The sequence below is a fragment of the Chlorocebus sabaeus genome, unplaced genomic scaffold (assembly GCF_047675955.1).
Source record: "Chlorocebus sabaeus isolate Y175 unplaced genomic scaffold, mChlSab1.0.hap1 unalloc_scaffold_438, whole genome shotgun sequence".
Lineage (NCBI taxonomy): Eukaryota > Metazoa > Chordata > Mammalia > Primates > Cercopithecidae > Chlorocebus > Chlorocebus sabaeus.
Window position 1 is genome coordinate 89,607 of NW_027327746.1, and position 12,180 is coordinate 101,786.

The 12,180-nt window shown below is 46.6% G+C and overlaps 1 protein-coding gene across 2 annotated transcripts in view; it reads right to left on the bottom strand.

Annotated features, from left to right (window-relative positions):
* LOC140711272 (ATP-dependent 6-phosphofructokinase, platelet type-like) overlaps positions 1 to 12,180 on the bottom strand; it is a 78,632-nt gene that overhangs the window by 50,635 nt on the left and 15,817 nt on the right. The window lies entirely within an intron of this gene.

Here is a 12,180-nt window from a genome sequence, read left to right on the forward strand (position 1 = left end):
ACGTCTCCCAACCAAGTGCTCCCGCCCTCATGAGACCCTGTGCTTGGGAAGCACCAGCGAGGCCACGTGGCTGGCCTCTTCCTGCTTTAAATCAAGTGGAGCCAGACGCTGCGATGACACACAGGGACTATGACAAACCCTGGAGGTTCTAACTGAGAAAACAATGACATGTGTGAGTTCCTATGACAACGTCTCAAAACAATGGAAGGAGGGTACCGTTTGCAGATAAGACAACTTCTGAAGTCTATTCAAGTGTTACCTCTTGGGAAAATAGGGAAGACTCATTTTCTCCATAGACAGCGCACACACAGCACTTTGCCACACATAATACAAGGCGGTTTATGGCAGTGGCCGCATATTTTCACGTGTATCACCTTTTGGGCATCTTCTAGGTTTGCTAGAGCCGGCGGCTACTTTTATTCCCCACAAAACACACAGAAATGCATGAGCATTATCTCCTCTCATGGAGCATCTACACTAACAGGAAGAAGAATGTCGTGCTCCAAGTGTACCTGCAAACACGGTTTTCTTCTGAAAACCCAAGTGCATGCAAAGCAAACACGGCATATCACTAAAGCGCACAGGAGAGCAGAGCACCTCTTAGTAGAAAGCATGTAAAGGATAGCTAGTTGGGAGCATTATTTTAAAACGTTTCTATGGAATGAGTTATCCCAGGGAGCCCGTTTGGTACCTGCATTCAAAGGCAAGTCATTATTCGACATCCAACCTTTAACAGAAGGTTCACAGTAAGATCCCCGGAAACGGCATTCCCCTGGTGACTTTTCAATGCTCAGATTGCAGTATCGATACAGCTTGGTAAGCAGTCAGGAGAGGGGCGGCTCAGAGGCTGAAAGCACACAGGTCAGGGCCCTCCTGGGTCCGACAGCCTCACCTGGGCCTCGCTTTCTGCACTGCCCAGGGCTGCTCATGAGATTGTGCCGAAACGGATGTGTGCACGCCAAACAGCTCTCAGCAGGGGCTCAACAGCCAGAAGCCGTTCCACCACACCGTCATCCCCCTTCTAACCAGAGAACACCCGATACAGAAACAGGAGAAACAGGTATTAAATGAGTTGGCAAAGCCAAAATCCACCCGGATCTACCACTCCAAAACAAACATACACCACACTGCCCAATATTGATGGGAGCCAAAAACATGGAAGTCCTGAGAGCCCACACTGACCACAGCCAGACACCACTTCTGCAAGAACCAAGCACGCGCCTAGAGATCGCCCGTGATGACCCAGGAGAGCAGCTTGGAGCAGAGACAAACGTGAAGGAGAGGCACAGGGGCCAGGGTGCTGGGTGTGCCCGTCTGTGTGACCTCACTGAGATTGCTGACCTCTGGCCCTTGGTGTCCGTCCTGTGGAGGAGGTAGCCCCCAAATCCCTGCCTCCCTTCAGCGCTCACTGAGGCTGCCCTGAAGCCTCCCCAGGGCTGAGACCGCTTCGAAATCCTGTCAACTGCACACCCACATAAGCACACAAATAAACAAAGTGTCAAGTACGCAGACAGGAAAAGAAAAGTATGCCAATCCTCCCCTATCCAACAGGCATTGAAAAAGGAACAGGAAAATTGTGGTAGTCTTGAAACCACCACCAGCTATCACGTCCTGTTGAGATGTTTTAGCCAATCAGGAACATCTCTTTACCAAGCACCTGTGTGTTTAGGAAGTCCGTTGACAGATTCCAAACAACCTCGGAGCCTGCGACCTGACCCCCATTCTACGCGCATCACCTCTCCGGCGGAACAAGCCCTGGACACCATTCAGATGGCGAGGAACAGGAGCAAGGGTAGCGTTCCCTCACCACCACCAAACAAGCTCGACCCCGAGGAGCCCGGAGAACAGCGACGTTTGCTTAGACGCTTTCCCACTGACCTTGTCAGAGCGAACGTTCCCATCCCACGCCACCCAGTGTTTGACTCTCCCTGGGATGCCAGCAGCCGCCAACCCTCACAACTCACAAGCTGGAAACAGAGGCCAAGCTGACAGGAGGGAGGCCTCTCTCCATCCCCTACTGAATTCGCTCAGGACACGGAGGTTCCCAAACACACACGGCCCCGGGTATTCCACACCTGGAGAACATTCTAACAACAGACGCTGCAAAGACGTTCCCCTAAAGAGAAACTCAGTTTCTAACTTCCCTTAGGGAAAAATAGGAGGCCCAGAACTTTCCAGAAAATCAAGCCTGGGAGGAAGCCCCTCACCTCTGGCACTTCCTAAACCTGCCTTCCCGCAGGTGCTCAGGGATGTCCCCGCGCCAGCCCCATCCACCCAGGACGGCAGCAGGGCTCAGGCAGCCAGCACCTGGGCAGCAGGCGAAGCAACCCCAGGGTGAAAACGTCATCCCAGGCACCACTTCCCGGAGCCCCTCAGCAAGAAAAACAGAGGCGGGACCAGAACCGAGGGCTGACTCGAGGCTGGGGAGCCACAGACCCGCACAGTTCAATCATCGGACACGCTCTGCTGTGGACAGAGGAGCCCAGCCCAGGGAGAGGCCAGCACAGAGATCCTCGTGCCGGCTCCACGGGCCAGCGTCCCCCAGGGCTGCAAGTTTGCGATCACAGCTTCAGAATCGGGTTCCAGAATCTTCCGGAATCAAAGACACACCCAACTGTAAAGCTGCCAGGACAGCAGGGCCCAGGAGCAGGCTCAGGGGAGGAGTAGGTAGAAACCCCACACACAGCACACACGTGTGCATGCTTACTCCACACATGCCACCCCTTCACCCGATACTATACACGCAAACGCCTCTATGCACTCCATACACACCCTCAAATACACTCACCAAATGTGATGCGTGTACACACTCCACACACCCTCCAACATACACGGCACACGCATGAACACGCTCACTCCACACACACCTGCTAAATACACTCACCACACACGCACAAACGTGACACACGTGCACACTCATTCCAGACCTCACGCCCCTCACCAAGTACACAGGTGCACACATCCCCAAGTCCAGCACCTGCAGACTCCACAAGCTTTGGTTTCCCCCACTGTTTCTCTCATCACATGAGATCCACACACACACGTGTCATTTACTGACATCTAACACCCGGGGAGGCCCTTAGACAGAACTGCAGTCACAAGTCGGCTTCATTCAGGCATTCATCACCAGCCCCTGGAAGCCACCTCTCCTGTCCCCACGGGGAGGGGGGGCCGAGACCGCAGGCGTCGCTGGGCTTACAGATCCCCAGGCTGGCAACCCAGCGAAATCAGGAGGGCTCGGCCACGGCCCTGGAGGGAGACGGGTACTGGCTCAGGTATGCGGCACACGGGTCCTCATTTCCATGCGGCGTCACCTACGACAGCGTCGGGTGAAAGCCAGTGGGGCTTGGCATTCCTGGGATAGACGGTCCTGGAATTACAAGGGAAGCTTTTTTACTTCTCCCCTCTGATCACATGAATAAGGTCACCTGACGCCCGCCCTTCGCACCAAACATACAAACTGTTTTTCACACAAGACTGTGATGGAGCTAGCTCTCATCTGAAAGCAAGTACGTGAAACTTTATTTTCCCCATTTTGGATGGAGTGTGAAGACTGTCAGCAATCCAGGGCCCCAGTGTGAAGCAGAGAACAGATGATCTGACTCCCGCCTGAACATTTTCTTCCCTCCCCTGTCTTGGATATTGAACACCCTCAGAGCTACTGAGTCACCCACATTTGCAGGTCATTTATCCAGCCACCAAGATAACGTAATTATGCGAGAAAAATGCCTTCTCAGGGCTTTGTCATACTCAACAAGGAAGCTCAGAAGGCTAGGGAAGGCCAAGAAAGGGGGAGCGTCCTCCAAACAGACAAAAACCGAGGAAACCTGTGCAGAGACTCTCTCAAGAGAGCAGAAACAGAGCCCGCTGTAGCCTTTAGGCCCTGTTGGCCGCAACCCTGCATTAGGTGACACACTTTCCACAGGTGCATCCTGCTGGACCCATTTGAAAAGTCCCGCTGGCGAGACACTGACACCCACTTCCAGCTCCTGCAAGACCGGCTGCAGCCCCACTCCACCCCGGGGCCAAGTCTCATTGGTTGGGAAGGGGATCTCACTGCTCAAACACTCCCTGCAAACAAAAAATCCAAAACCCCTCTTTAAGAATGTTTACTATAACCTCAAAAGACGACTCATCCCAAGACCATGGAAGATACACACACCTGACATCTGGTGGGCATCAGTGTCCAACGCCACGGCTTCCGTGTGGCGTGTGAAGCTGGAGTCCTGTCTCGGTGACTCAGGCTGGGGTCTGAATAGGGGTCTTAAAAGCAACTAAGCAACTAGGACGTACACCCCAAAACCCAAGTCCCCACACTCATGTACCTGTCAAATGCTGCGTGGCCATCACCACCAGATGTGAACCAAGATCGATCTGTATCCTGTGGCCCTCATAACCTCCGTACATGCCTGGGCCCAGCACAGGCCTGCACGGTACCCTGCTCACCTCCAGTGGGGCTCTCTCCTGCCAAGGGGGATGGCCCTGAATTAAGTTGAGATTTCCAAAGCTCTACAAAAGTCATCCTTCCTCCTGCTGGTTCAGAAGGCCTAAAGCCCTGAAGACACCAGTGAGAATTGAGCTAGCCTCTTAAGACAGCTCAAACACCTACACACAGAACGCTGGACCTCTCTGCCCTGGAGAGCAGCCGATAACCCACTGGGCTAAACAGAAGGCACAGACATCACACACCCAGAAGCAAGTGGTGCTCACGTTTGCATTCCAGGAGCCGCCCATGTGAGTCCCCCCCTCCAAGGCTTCCAAGTCCCACTTGATTGTTTTCATCATATCTCTATAACATCAGAGACATTATATCTCGTGGTATCTATGAGATCGCCTCTACTTTTACGAGTACATATGCTCCCTGAGTTACCATGGGATGAAACTGTTCCAATAAACCCAGCGTAAGCTGAAAATATCCTAAATAGAAAGTGCATTTGACATAATAGTTTCAACTTACAACGGGTTCATCCAGAGGCAGCCCATCTCGATTCGAACAATGCACCGAGTGTGACTAGTTCACACCATCACAAGGTTGAAAAACAATCACAAATGTAACCATTGTGAGCCAGGGACCATCTCTATTGTGGCTCCTGTCTTCAGAGACAACAGAAACCTCTTCTTAGACAAGAATCACGATTTATAATCCTCAAAATGTTTAACTAAAATTAGTTTAACAATCTACAGGTTCAAACAAAGCCGAAGTAGGCCCACAAGGCCGTTTGTGCCATTCACTAAGACACATGACTCTGTAGTAACCCTCACCACAGCCCCTCATGGTGGGTCCCACAGGTGGCTGAGGCTTGTGGCTACGGACACTAATGAAACCAAAATCAGTATGCAGGTGCAGTCAAGTCATATGACTTCTCCACTAGAATATGCACAAATATTCATCAGCAAATCTGATCTTTGCTTTACCTCCCCCTCCCATGACCTAAAAAGGAGTCCACCACACACACACCCCACTTGAAAAAAAATTCGTCCTTGCATTCAATTCTGGGCATTTGGAATAGACCTAATGGGGGATTAAACCTTTCCTCCAACCCATTGATTAGTCTTCTTAGAGGATGAAGGATTTTGCATAACACAAGTCAGCATGTAAAAGATCTTGTATAGAAACATACTTTCGAGTGGTCGTCATAGTGATTCAATATACAAAGGACCCAACACACAGCACAATGTCTATTAGAAGAATGATTAATTTGTTCCCCTAAAAATCCTAATATCTACATAGAAAAAAATACCCTACACACATTTTATCATTCTTTACCAGTATAGTCATACAAAGGAGTATCACAAAAGCAAAAGAACACATTTGGTTTGACTCACAGTTCTAAATTTAATATAAAATTGCAAAAACCACCAAGACAAACATGACTATGAAGTATTTAACGATCTTCACCTAAATTCAAGTCACCATTCAACCACCAATACCTCTGCTCTCCTTACAGGAACTTTCCAAAAGTCAATTCTGGAATTAACAGGACAAATTTTTCTGGTGATAGAAATTAGGAAGAAATTGGTTGAAGACTGTTCCTTGGCTGTCAAATTTTTCTCAATAATATTTTGTAAAATAAAAGCGTCAAACAGATCTTTACATTAACTTACAATCTATCAAGCAATACTGGAGCAAGCTTTAAATATTAGCCACATTCTCACAAGACAGGGATGCCCTCTCTCACCACTCCTATTCAACATAGTGTTGGAAGTTCTGGCTAGGGCAATTAGGCAAGAGAAAGAAATCAAGGGTATTCAGTTAGGAAAAGAAGAAGTCAAATTGTCCCTATTTGCAGATGACATGATTGTATATTTAGAAACCCCCATTGTCTCAGCCCAAAATCTCCTTAAGCTGATAAGCAACTTCAGCAAAGTCTCAGCATACAAAATTAATGTGCAAAAATCACAAGCATTCTTATACACCAGTAACAGACAAACAGAGAGCCAAATCAGGAATGAACTTCCATTCACAATTGCTTCAAAGAGAATAAAATACCTAGGAATCCAACTTACAAGGGATGTAAAGGACCTCTTCAAGGAGAACTACAAACCACTGCTCAGTGAAATCAAAGAGGACACAAACAAATGGAAGAACATACCATGCTCATGGATAGGAAAAATCAATATCATGAAAATGGCCATACTGCCCAAGGTAATTTATAGATTCAATGCCATCCCCATCAAGCTACCAATGACTTTCTTCACAGAATTGGAAAAAACTGCTTTAAAGTTCATATGGAACCAAAAAAGAGCCCGCATCTCCAAGACAATCCTAAGTCAAAAGAACGAAGCCAGAGGCATCACGCTACCTGACTTCAAACTATACAAGGCTACAGTAACCAAAACAGCATGGTACTGGTACCAAAACAGATATATAGACCAATGGAACGGAACAGAGTCCTCAGAAATAATACCACACATCTACAGCCATCTGATCTTTGACAAACCTGAGAGAAACAAGAAATGGGGAAAGGATTCCCTATTTAATAAATGGTGCTGGGAAAATTGGCTAGCCATAAGTAGAAAGCTGAAACTGGATCCTTTCCTTACTCCTTATACGAAAATTAATTCAAGATGGATTAGAGACTTAAATGTTAGACCTAATACCATAAAAGTCCTAGAGGAAAACCTAGGTAGTACCATTCAGGACATAGGCATGGGCAAAGACTTCATGTCTAAAACACCAAAAGCAACAGCAGCAAAAGCCAAAATTGACAAATGGGATCTCATTAAACTAAAGAGCTTCTGCACAGCAAAAGAAACTACCAGAGTGAACAGGCAACCTACAGAATGGGAGAAAATTTTTGCAATCTACTCATCTGACAAAGGGCTACTATCCAGAACCTACAAAGAACTCAAACAAATTTACAAGAAAAAAAAACAACCCCATCAAAAAGTGGGCAAAGGATATGAACAGACAGTTCTCAAAAGAAGACATTCATACAGCCAACAGACACACGAAAAAATGCTCATCATCACTGGCCATCAGAGAAATGCAAATCAAAACCACAATGATACACCATCTCACACCAGTCAGAATGGCAAACATTAAAAAGTCAAGAAACAACAGGTGCTGGAGAGGATGTGGAGAAATAGGAACACTTTTACACTGTTGGTGGGATTGTAAACTAGTTCAACCATTATGGAAAACAGTATGGCGATTCCTCAAGGATCTAGAACTAGATGTACCATATGACCCAGCCATCCTATTACTGGGTATATACCCAAAGGATTATAAATTATGCTGCCATAAAGACACATGCACACGTATGTTTATTGCGGCACTATTCACAATAGCAAAGACTTGGAATCAACCCAAATGTCCATCAGTGACAGATTGGATTAAGAAATGTGGCACATATACACCATGGAATACTATGCAGCCATAAAAAAGGATGAGTTTGTGTCCTTTGTAGGGACATGGATGCAGCTGGAAACCATCATTCTTAGCAAACTATCACAAGAACAGAAAACCAAACACCACATGTTCTCACTCATAGGTGGGAACTGAACAATGAGATCACTTGGACTTGGGAAGGGGAACATCACACACCGGGGCCTATCATGGGGGAGGGGGGGAGGGATTGCATTGGGAGTTATACCTGATGTAAATGACGAGTTGATGGGTGCAGCACACCAACATGGCACAAGTATACATATGTAACAAACCTGCACGTTATGCACATGTACCCTACAACTTAAAGTATAATAATAAATAAATTTAAAAAATAAATAAATCATGCTGCTATAAAGACAAAAAATATATATATTAGCCACATTCTGTCAGGGCTGACATTAAATCAGCCTCAGTCTCATGTCTTGCAGCATCCACAGCTCATTTTCTCAAAACCACTTAAGATTTCAAAATTAACTCAGTTAAACAATGTAAGTCATCTCCTTGATCTTTGACATGAAGGGGTAATTTTCCCCCAAAATAGTACCTCTTTCCTTGACATGATTTAATCTGCAGTTAGAGTATTTAACAGGGTTTTTTTCCTTCATAGAAAATAAAATATACACCTTTCCAATATGAAAAACACTAACTGATAACACTTTTGACCTGGTTCAGCTATAGTTTGTTTTTTTTTTTAAAGTTTAAAAAAGGAACCTAACTACATCTTTGTACCTTATGTGAGGTCGTGTCCAGGGTCACTGGGACCCCCGCTTGGTTAGTGCAGCCAGGTACCAATTGAAGACAGAAACCCAAGAGTTCACTCAAAGCCCCTTCCCAGTGGTTCATCCTAGTGGAATCCATGGGCACAAAGGAATACAGCATTCCACGGAGGGCTTTGGGGATAGGCTGCTTGAGAACAAAGAAGTGGCTCACGTCCCCCAAGTATAAAAGTCAGTGACTGCTCCCAGCTTCAATGCAGCATCATCCACATCAGCCAAGGTCTGGAATCACCCGAGACCCCATCAACAGGGTATGAACGGAACGTGGCCCGAACATACACAGAAGCAATACTCCACCACACAGCAGAGAGCCCTGTCATCTGCGGCAGCATGGATGGAGCTGGAGTACATTACGTTAAGCAAATGAGCCAAGCAAAGAAACAGCGCATGTTCTCACTCAAGCAGGAGCTGAGAGATCTCATGGAGGCCAAGAGTAGGTGGTGAACAGGGCCCAGCAGAGCCCACTCATAAGCAGGATGGGCAGAGGCTGGTAACGGGCACTAACAGCCTAATGGGAGCACAAGACCTACTATTGACAAATCAGCAGGGGGATGGCAGTGGGTCATCTACTGTGTATTTCAAAACAGCTAGGAGAGAATAATTTGAACATTACCAGCACAAGGAAAAGAAAATGTTTGAAGTGAAAGACATCCCAAGTACCCAGATTTAATCAATATAGGGATGAATCAAAATATCACATGCATTCCGAAAATATGTATATATATTATGTATCAACAAAAAGAAAAACTAATGACAGAACCATTTGCGAAGCACGTGCAGGAGAAGAATGGGAAGCCTGACATGGTGGCTGTGTGTCCCCACCCAAATCTCATGCTGAACTCTAACCCTGTGTTGGAAGTGAGCCCTGGTGGGAGGTGATTGACTCATGGCGGTGGTTTCTAATGGTTTAGCAAAATCCCCCCCAAGTGCTGTCCTCGTGACAGTTCTCCTGAGATCTGGTTGTTTGGAAGTGCATGGAACCTTCCCCTTCCAGCCATGTGAAGGCATGCCTGCCTCCTCTTCACCTTCCACCCTGATTGTAAGTTTCCCCAGATGTAGAAGCCTGTACAGTCCACAGAACTGTATGCCGATTAAACCTTTTTTTCCTTATTACCCAGCCTCAGGTAGTTCTTTTATTGTAGTGGAAGAACAGTACAGTTCTCAGGACCAGCAATGTTTTCCTTCTACCCAGTGGCCAACAAGGTCCCACACCCTAGCTGGTTTTCTGAAGCCTTTGCCAGAACACTGAGGCTGTTTTGGGGATACTAACTCCCCATCTCTGGCAAACCAGATGGGGCATCCTATTTCCCTTTTACCACCTTTGAGAGAGACCCCACCTCTGAAATGACCTCTGCCAGGGGCCTCCTTCAGCAGCAGCAAAGCTGAGTATTCCTTGCACTTCCCTTCTTCTGAACAAGTGAACATTTTAAGCTTGTTTTTCCATCTTCCCAGCTCATTGGAAAAAAAAAAAAAAAATCTTATGCTTTTTATACACACACACACACACACACACACACACACACACACACACACACACACGAGAAGTGCCATGAGGGCAGGGGCTCTTGTTTTCCCAGATCTGAGCCTGGCCCTCAAACACTAGCTGAATTCCTACTAACATGATATCCAGAGGCAGAAATGCAAATAACCCCACGACTTCAAATACCCTAAGGATCTAACAGGCCTAGTGGCCCATGTAACTATGGTTTGTGCAGGGCCATTCAACTGGTGTCCAAATCCCTGTCCAAGTGAGCTCTTTAATTTTAGGACTTTTCAGACAGCTTTTTTTGGTTGTTCTGTTTTGTTTTTGTTAAAGGGATCTATTACAGTTACAATCAAGAATATCCCAGGCCGAGTATGGTGGCTTATGCCTGTAATCCCAGCACTTTGGGAGGCCAAGGTGAGTGGATCACCTGAGGTCAGGAGTTCAAGACCAGCCTGGACAACATGTTGAAACCCCGTCTTACTAATACAAAAATGAACCAGCCATGGTAGCAGGCACTTATCCCAGCTACTCAGGAGACTGAGGCAGGAGAATGGCGTGAACCAGGAGGTGAGGCTGCAGTGAGCCAAGATCATGCCATTGCATTCCAGCCTGGGCAACAGAGTAAGACTGTCTCAAAAAAATAAAAATTAACCAATATGCCCACTTACTTCTTCACCAATGTCAGATATATCAGTTAAAACAAAAATGTGAAACATGTTTTTAAATTTCAGTGTTGAATTTAACCATATCTTTTGAGATATGGAGATAGAAGCTCCCCAAGGATCAGGGGAGAAAAAAGTTAAGAAAATTTCAAAACCTCAGGAGAAAAACAAGTATGGGGTAAGACCTCAAGGCAAAACTTTTTCTTTGTACTTTGATTTCAAAAGAACAGAGATACCAAAAATATGAAGTCTCCCATCTGCATTTTATACTCCTCTATGTCCTTTGAAAGGCTGGAGATGGGATCCCAGGTTCCAAAGTGCCCGGCCACGGCTCACATCAGGTGGATCCCTCTACATCCTTTGAAAGGACGAAGATGGGATCCCAGGTTCCAAAGTGCCTGGCCACGGCTCACATCAGGTGGCATCTTTCACAGCCGTTTACTCCCCTGTGTCTAGAGAGCTCTGTGGCCCAATTTACACAAAAAGGTCCTAATTTACACACGTTCATCACTTTGAACAAAGTCTCAAGAAATGAGACAAATATTGATACTCCACAGAAGTATTCTCTTCCGAAAAGTCAAGTGTCAGGCTTCCATGAGCCAGGCAGCTTGGTTACAGAAAGCACTGGCTGACTTGCTTGTTTAATGTTAAATGCATTTAAAATGCTAAGTGATCCGGCCCCCCCCCAGTGGGTGTGTGTGTTGAGCTGGCTGTAGTAGTGATGCACACAGGACCATGTTCTTTCCTTTGGTTTTGCTTCAAGCAGAGCACCCCACACCCAGGAAGAGGCCATAGGATGGCATCGAGGTCTAGGACAGTTCTAAGGAGAGCTGCAGGCTGACTGCCTCATCCGCAAATAGTCTCTCATTTCAGAGGAAATCATTGAACAGAGTTCATAACACGTGAATGTTAAAATTTCTTATTTCTAATTTCATCGCATTAGAACTTTTGAATAACAGATGTGCACCTGCTCCAAGTCAATGAGGATGCTCGGACAGTCTCTCACAGGTCCTCCGCCTCCACATCCCACCTAGAAAACGTCAGCTCAAGCCGATCACAGCGCAGTGCGATTTTCTATAATGTGCACGCCTGCATCTCAGCAGAGATGTGAATGTCTAGAATGTGCCTGACAGGCCCAGGAGGAACTGCAGCAGCTGTGGGGACACACTCCGCTTAGGAATCCGATTTGGAGGGAACTCAAGGCAACTAAAACTAGTTCCACTGTTTTTTCTTGGCAAGGCTTGACCAGGGAAACTTATCACTGTTGCTAATTCATGGTAATTGGGATGGGGACTTAACAGTAATTAGAGCAATTACAGAATTTGCTAGTCAATTACAATGGCACAGATTCCTGAGAATGGAAGA